The sequence below is a fragment of the Mytilus californianus genome, unplaced genomic scaffold, assembly GCF_021869535.1.
Source record: "Mytilus californianus isolate M0D057914Y unplaced genomic scaffold, xbMytCali1.0.p SCAF_91, whole genome shotgun sequence".
NCBI classification, from domain to species: Eukaryota; Metazoa; Mollusca; class Bivalvia; order Mytilida; family Mytilidae; genus Mytilus; species Mytilus californianus.
The window spans coordinates 191,181-200,702 of NW_026262747.1; positions in this window are offsets into that span (position 1 = coordinate 191,181).

Below are 9,522 nucleotides of genomic sequence, written 5' to 3' on the forward strand. Positions count from 1 at the left end.
ACCAGCAAGATGAACCCTGTAAAAAGTTCAATGTCGGTTCAACGTCTATCCAACGTCAAAACAACCTTCATTTAAACTCTTTAAATATACTTAGATGTCAGTACGACGTCTATTCAACGTAATAACAACCACCAATAAACCTCTTTAAATATGCTCAGATGTCAGTACAACGTCTATTTAACGTAATAACCACCACCCCATAAACCTCTCTACATATGCTAAGTACAACGTAATAACAACCACCAATAAACTTCTTTAAATATGCTCATATGTCAGTACAACGTCTATATAACGTAATAACAACCACCATTAAATGCTCAGATGTCTTCACATCATTCTTAAATAGTAAAGTACTGATCAAAGTACTTAAGTTGGTCAAGAAGAGGTCAATCAAACATAATTCAAACTAGTAAACGTCCTAAATAAGTGCTTGAACATCAGAAAATCGTTCTATATATCAAATTCTGGAAACCTTATGTTGAGTGCTTGTGAGAATGTCACCACAACTACCTTGTACATCAATCTGATGTTATACATGTATAAAAAAAATCATCAAAAATCAAAAACATATACATATTTAATATGGGATTATTTAAACATTTAAAACATCAATGTCTATCATCAGCTCCATCTCTATTATTGGCATCTCCGTTTCCATTATTGGCCGCTCCATTTGCATTGTTGGCCGCTACTATTCCTGCTGCTGCATCAGCTTTTTTCTTACGCCTATCTCCTCCCATTCTGTCAGGTGCATACTTCAGGTATGCTGCAGTCACCTGAGGAATGTTATGTTCAGTTACTGGAATAAAAAAATATAAATTTTTGTGAAACCAGACAGTGTTAAAATCAAGAATTTGTCAATTTTCATTCATATGACAAATATAAAGTAAACATTCAGAATAATCTTGAGAGAAACAACTTCATATTTTTTCTCTATATTTAAAAAATTATGAATTAAATAAATCAAAGCTTTAAAATAAACCAATTTGTCTATTTCTTGCTCAAGGGTTGAAAATATCTCATTTTTTAAAAACTTAAATAACACAGAGACATGTTTTATTTTTTATTTATTTTTTAAATTACCCAAAATCACAACTAGAGGCTCTCAAGAGCCTGTGTCGCTCACCTGTATTTACTAATGCTTTGGAAATCATGTAAAATAAGGTTCAAATCATAATTAATAGTATTAGATATTAGATATTATAATGATATCTAAGATAATAACAAAAACTGCAAAATTTCTGTAAAATTACTAACTCAGGGGCAGCAACCCAACAACGGGTTGTCGGGTTCGTCTGAAAATTTCAGGACAGATAAATCTAAATCTGATGAACATTTTTGCCACCTGTCAGATTTGCTCTAAATGCTTTAGTTTCAGCGATATAAACCAAAAACTGCATTTTACCCCTATGTTCTATTTTTAACCATGTCGGCCATGATGGTTGGAAGGCGGGGTCATCGGACAAATTTTTTACGTATATATGGATTATATTTAGTTATTAAAACTAATGGAATAATTTGTTTTTCTTTTGGTTTGTGTTGTTGTAGTAATTCAGTACGGTCAATTGATTGATTGATTGATTGTTGGTTGCTTAACGTCCAGTGGCAAATATTTCATGCATATTCAGGACGAGAACAAGTTAACAATAAATACAATAGGTAGGTTCTGTAATAGATTAAGGGATTAAGGTCGGAGAAATTTAGACTGCCATGGGAAATAAAGGTATATTGGATAAGGACAGAAATTTAGCCTTGCAACAGGTCACCTACGGACCCCTCAAAGAGTTGTTGCAAGGGTTCTTAACGTGCAAAGAGCGTGGCACTCTCTTTACACGAGGCATCGGATTTAACGTCCCCATTCTGACCGGACGTGGCTGCAAATTTGTACATCCCGCACAGCCAAACGGACGCCCCACTTTAGCAAGGGTTTTACTGCCGGTCGGAGGGAGACCAATGGTGACCATACTTCTATTCCCCAGTCACCCTTGGGGGTTCGGTCAATTGATAAAGCATCAGTAATACTATCATCTATTTCAACGTTATCATAACCCCCATCTAATAATTTCACCTTGAATTTAGTTAGATTGTTTATTAATTTGTTATGGTCACTTGTGTTTCTAATTTGCCGTATTGCTTCACCTTTAATAAATCCTCTGAATACATGCTGTGAGTGACAGCTATTTCTGTGTAATAAAAGATAAGAATTGGTTTCTTTAAAATGTATTTCAAGGTCAAGAATGCCATGTGTTGTAAATCTTTGACCTTTAATTACATCAACATCTAAGAACGACATTTTATCGTTTGAGATTTCACAAGTGAACTTTAATAAGGGGTTAAAATCATTTGCTAGATGAAACAAATCTATAATTTCATCTGTTGTTCTCCCCCAAGGGTGACTGGGGAATAGAAGTATGGTCACCATTGGTCTTCCTCCGACCGGCAGTAAAACCCGTGCTAAAGTGGGGCGTCCGTTTGGCTGTGCGGGATGTACAAATTTGCAGCCACGTCCGGTCAGAATGGGGACGTTAAATCCGATGCCTCGTGTAAAGAGAGTGCACGTTAAGAACCCTTGCAACAACTCTTTGAGGGGTCCGTAGGTGACCTGTTGCAAGGCTAAATTTCTGTCCCTATCCAATATACCCTCATTTCCCGTGGCAGTCTAAATTTCTCCGACCATAATCCCTTAATCTATTACAGAACCTACCTATTGTATTTATTGTGAACTTGTTCTCGTCCTGAATATGCATGAAATATTTGCCACTGGACGTTAAGCAACCAACAATCAATCAATCATCATCTGATGTTCCATCATATATTATGAATCCATCGTCTCTATATCTGCCATGATAAAATATTTTGTCTTTATGTTGAAATGTAGAAATAATTTGGTTCATTATTTCAAACATAAGTATGTCACAGATTTCCGGTGAAGGAACTGCACCAATTGCCGTACCTACTATTTGTTTATAAATTTTTCCATCAAATTCAAACACATTGTTTTCTAAAATGATTCTCAACAAATGTATTAATACATGGACCGGCGGAACACTGACTTTGAAGTTTGATTTGTCAAAACTGTCATAGGCTCGTTCAACCGCACTCAATAACGCTTCTTGAGGTAGATTAGTAAACATCTGTGTTATATCATACGAAACCAACAGGCTATTTGCCATAGGTTTTAATTTCTCAATGATATTAATGAACGATGTAGTATCTTTTATATATGTAGACTGATTTTGAACTATTGGTATAAGAAAATAGTCAACATAATGACCTATAAGTTCAGTTACAGAACCACACTGTGATATAATTGGTCTGCCAGGTGGAATTATATTTAATTCATTTAATCCATCATGTTGTATTTATTTTAACGTCTCAGTTTCAAGACGGTGAATTTTTTGGAGAATATAAATTCTCCCTTAACGTGCATCTCTTAATTTTTGACCATTTGTAAAAAATTTGAATGATATATTGTCGATTATGCCTTGGTCGTATAATGATTTAACATACTCAATGACCTGGATTTTCAGTTCTGCCATGTTAAATGAATCTAATTGGCAGTAATGTTGAGTATTTAGTTGTCTTGTGACTTCTGCTATGTAGTCTAGCCTATCTAAAATAACACAATTTGAATTTTTATCTGCCTTTTTTAGTACTATTGTTTCATCATTTTTCAAATTGCGTAGCGCTATTCTTTCGCCCTAAGTAAGATTGTATTTTACATTTTTTTCTATTGGTAGAAAAGACAATTCAAGCTTTGTTAAATCTATGTAATTTTCCAACGTATGGCACGTAGAGGCAGTTTATATCCTGTATTGCTACGAAATGGATGAAGGTCAGTTTTTTCTTGACTGAACATATACCGACATCGTAGTTTTCTAGCAAATTCATTGTAGTCTTTTAGTATAGACATTTTTGCATTTTTGCTTGATGGCGTTGGTATAAATTTCAAGCCTTTCGCCAACAGGATATATTCCTGATTCGATAATCTGCGTTTTGATAGATAGATTAATTACATGCTTTTTCGCATGTGCAGTTCTTTGCTGCATATTATATTCATTCCGTTCTCTTTTATTGAAGAATCGGATTTTTTGCTTTTTAGCATTTCTATTAAAACGACGTGCCATTTTTGAAATACTTTGACAGAAAGTTGTCTCATTGGCACTCATACCATCCTCCTCTTCTTATTTATATATTTTTTTAATATATGTACATGTACATGTATAATGATTTAAATTCAGATAAGTAGCAGATGCAGTTCAGATCTATTTTCCTTGGAGGACAAAATGTAATAACAATAACTACGAAAAATTGTCCTGTGGGTGGACCATACTTCATAACTTTTGCTGTAAAATTCTGTCCACTTAAGGGACAATATTTCATGGCAATGGCCATTATTTAATACCAAAATTCTACATTAACATTTGTCTTCTTACCTTAATATGTATATACTTTACACACTTCCTTCTTATTGTTCTTCTTTCATTGTCATTAGCATTAGCTGGGTATTTCTTAGAACTTAAACTTATCTATATTCACTTCCAATTATTATTTATAAAAAAGAAGATGTGGTATAATTGCCAATGAGACAACTCTCCACAAGAGACCAAATGACACAGAAATTAACAACTATAGGTCACCGTACGGCCTTCAACAATGAGCAAAGCCCATAGCGCATAGTAAGCTATAAAAGGCCCCGAAATGACAATGTAAAACAATTCAAACGAGAAAACCAACGGCCTAATTTATGTACAAAAAATGAACGAAAAACAAATATTTAACACATAAACAAACGACAACCACTGAATTACAGGCTCCTGACTTGGGACAGGCACATACATACATAATGTAGCGGGGTTGAACATGTTAGCTGGATCCCAACCGTCCCCCTAACCTGGGACAGTGGTGTAACAGTACAACACAAGAACGAACTATACAAATGAGTTGAAAGAGGCTTAACTCGTCAGATGGATAAAAATACAAATACATTGTACTACAATTACAAGTGGACGTGACCGGGTACTTATACATCCGAACAACAAAAAGACACTAAGTACAGATCTGAGAGTACTCGCAGTTATACTGACAGCTAGTTCAAAGCCACTAACAACTAAGACTAAATTATCAATATTTGTTTGTTTATATTAATAAACTTCTAATCAATCGTTCTGACTTTATTAAAATTCAAGTATTATAAAACTATTTAATGACCTTTGTATTACTTCCCTTAGAGGACACCTAGCATTCCTACAAACAATTTCCTGGGTTTGGCTAGGACGATAGGTCTGGGTCTGATCATTTGTTTTCGTTTCAGTACTTTTAAACAAGGCCTTTAATATAGCTTTTGTTTCACCCATGTACCCTTTTGTTTTTATAATATTCAGGGCTTTCAACACCATAACTAAAGCTGAACTGCATGGTTGATTGACCTTTTGCACCGTCACATCTCTTTCTCGTTTTGTCTTTAAAGCCTTCCACAATTCTCTGTTTACCAGAGGTACATATCAAAAATCAAATGACCATTCGTAAATGCTTGACTATTTTAATAATAATAATAAAATTAAGATAACCGTTGATTTATATCAACGCTTGTCTCAAAAATATTATCTTTCAAAATATAGATCTACATTTTTGCTACATTTTGTACTTTCAATCTTATCTTATATCTACACAGTACTGCAGTACAATACTTATATCTGAAAATATACCTCCTCATACAATGGTGTACACCAGTATTTGGTCTATCATTCAGGAATAAAGGATCTAAAACATCATACTGCTTATGCTGGTCTGAAGCAGCAACATTCATTCTCATGTACCTGAAAATATGAAAAGTAAATGCTTTAATTAAATTAAATAAATCAAAATTTTATAAACAGTCAATCAATTCATTATCTAACATATATGAATATTACACAAATAAAACGAAGACGGTTTCTAGAACCAATAACAAAAAAAGAAGTTATAAATCTAAATATTGGTGTACTATAAATTTCATCATTTCTCCAAAAGCATTGCAATAAAAATGATACTGATTGAACTGGTTTGGATATGAGCATTGACTACATACCACATAAGCCCTGGAAACCCAAGCATGTCTAACTAACCGGACGTTTCAAGATATTTGATTTAGTTCACTCAACAGCTGACTAAGAGATTTAGCTTTTTCTTGTCGAGATATTCATACTTCAATGCCAAATTCTGTCTTTCAATTCCATATTCGTATTAACAGATACGTTGAACCTTTCCTGCCTGTGTCCTCAAACCAAACGCTGAAAATTAAAATATAAAGGATATAATGATATATACCAACTTAAATAAATTTCAATGGATGAAAGGCATAAAATCCCAATATGTTAAAACATTTTAAACAGTTGTCTCATTGACAATTAAGTAACCTCAATTAGTATATCATATTACTACTACAATGAATTTGTTGTACATCAATAATATAATTTAAATTTTTGGGCTGTTTATACTTTAATATGAGTTATGATAATAACCAATGGTTAACTTAAATTGTGAACATTTAAGGCAATTGAATTCTGGTTATCTTTTTCAAAACATACAACATTTCCCTAATCTCTAACGACTTACCTCTGTATGTATGTTATCATGTTTTAACAACAAATACCCCCGAAGGGTGACTGGGGAATAGAAGTATGGTCAGCATTGGTCTTCCTCCGACCGGCAGTAAAACCGTTGCTAAAGTGGGGCGTCCGTTTGGCTGTGCGGGATGTACAAATTTGCAACCACGTCCGGTCAGAATGGGGACGTTAAATCCGATGCCTCGTGTAAAGAGAGTGCCACTCTCGTTTCACGTTAAGAACCCTTGCGACAACTCTTTTAGGGGTCCGTAGGTGACCTGTTGCAAGGCTAAATTTCTGTCCCTATCCAACATACTCTCATTTCCCGTGGCAGTTTAAATTTCTCCGACCTTAATCCCGGAAGCCCCTATTACAGAACCTACCTATTGTATTTATTGTTAATTTGTTCTCGTCCTGAATATGCATGAAATATTTGCCACTGGACGTTGAGCAACCAACAATCAATCAATCAGTTTAACAACAAATTAATAACACATTTTCCTTATATTCTAAACCTTTTAATTGTAACAGCTGTACTAATATCCTGTATCGTTCATTATTCAAAAATGTAACCAATAAGAATATACAAGTTTATAATTTAGATTTAACAGAAAAATATTATAAATTATTAATCAATAATCATAATAACTCAAACAAGAAAGTCATCAAAATAACATAAATGTCAATCAGTCTAAACAGAAACATCGTTGTTACTGGTTGTTTTCAACTTATTCAATGGTGGCATATTTTCACTCTTGTTATCCTCAAAACCCACGCCAATTTTGGAAAGTCTACTTTGGTATACTGTAAATTCAGAAATTATTGCGCGCATATATTATTGCGATTTTGTCATTTTAGACTAAAATGCGATTTGAATTTTTGCGATATTGAGAAAAATCCTGTTTAATTCGTATATAAAATTTCAAAATGCGAGTTTAAATTATTGCGATTATAACCCTGTCGCATTTTTCGCAATAATAAAAACATCGCAATAATTTCTGAATTTACAGTATCAACAGTTTCTTCTAAAGACAGATTGTTAGTATAAATTGTGTTTAATATGAACATCAAACGACATCCACCCTGTGGTTTTTTATGCTTTGTTTCTCCAAGTCCTAATTCACATACCAACTTCATTTCGGCTTTTACCTGTTCCGCGGTATACCTGGTGCTGTTAGTTATAGCTCTGCAAGGTACTAAACAACCAGGGTATAGCAAATTTTTCGGACAAGCTGAGATGTTTGCATCATTGGCTCTGAAAACCCAGAATTAGTGTAGCCAGACAACAACTTCTTATGTTGTAAAAAATATTCAGATAATGCAATTGATTTTTCTGCAGTTTGCAGACTTTGTTTCAATATAATCTTCTTTCATATTTTGACTGCAATCTATAGCATCTTTCATGGTTTCTACAAAACATGGTGTTATTGACTGGTCCTTGGCTTCTCCTGCTGACTGTAATATATTTGCTGCATTTTCAGTGGCTTGCAATATCATTAATTAGCATGATAATCTCTGTGTATGGCCTTTCAATTTACCTAGCATTCATACTCACTATTTCCTGTATTTGGCTGGGACGATAGGTCTGATCATTTGCTTCCGTTTTCTGTTGGCAGTACATATGTCATGTGTCAGTACTTTAAACAAGGCCTTTAATATAGCTTTTGTTTCACCCATGTCCCCTTTTGTTTTATAATATTCAGGGCTTTCAACACTATAACTAAAGCTGAACTGCATGCTTGAGTGACCTTTTGCACCGTCACATCTCCTTCTCGTTTTGTCTTTAATGCCTTCAACAATTATCTCTAAAAAATCAAAAAAGCATTCATAGATGCCTGACTATTTAATCATAATAATAATATTAAGATAACCGTTTGTCTCAAAACCATTATCTTTCAATATATAGATCCACATTTTTGCAAAATTTTGTACTTTCAATTTTATCTTACATCTACTCAGTACTGCAGTACAATATTTATATCTGAAAATATACCTTTTGCAATTTTCAGGCACCATGTGTGTCCCTGTTAATTTTTGATACTCTTCGTCTTTCAAGGGTGTCTTAATATCCGTTTCAGCTTTTTTTGCCATAGCAACATCAATTTCAGGACCAAACTTTTGTTCTCATATTCTTTTTCTAACACCCCCAAGGGTAACTGGGGAATAGAAGTATATTCACCATTGGTCTTCTTCCGACCGGCAGTAAAACCCTTGCTAAAGTGGGCTGTGCGGGATGTACAAATTTGCAGCCACGTCCGGTCAGAATGGGGACGTTAAATCCGATGCCTCGTGTAAAGAGAGTGCCACGCTCTTTGCACGTTAAGAACCCTTGCAACAACTCTTTGAGGGGTCCGTAGGTGACCTGTTGCAAGGCTAAATTTCTGTCCCTATCCAATATACCCTCATTTCCCGTGGCAGTCTAAATTTCTCCGACCTTAATCCCGGACGCCCCTTTTACAGAATCTACCTATTGTATTTATTGTTAATTTGTTCTCGTCCTGAATATGCATGAAATATTTGCCACTGGACGTTAAGCAACCAACAATCAATCTTTTTCTAACTCGAAGTCCTCATCTAACATTTTATCTAGGGAACAACCAACGTCTTGTTCATTTTGTTCCATTTCATCTTCAGATATATCTGACAGTTCTGGCATATCAGTCTTATCGGACATTTTTTGTGACCGCATTTTAGCTTTACTCGGATGTTTGCCAACTATGCAGTACTCTGACAGTAGGCTATATATTTCAAATAAAATTACGTTTTTTCCACAAAACTATTTTGAGGTAATTTCTGGTTTTATTTTAACCAACTTGGTAACAGAGAAGCAGAATTGTCACGGGCTTGTTTCTCGAGGCTTGTAAATATTCATCAAATTGATTACAAGGATTAATTGTATATAATTACATTAGATGTTAAACCTTCTTGACAATCT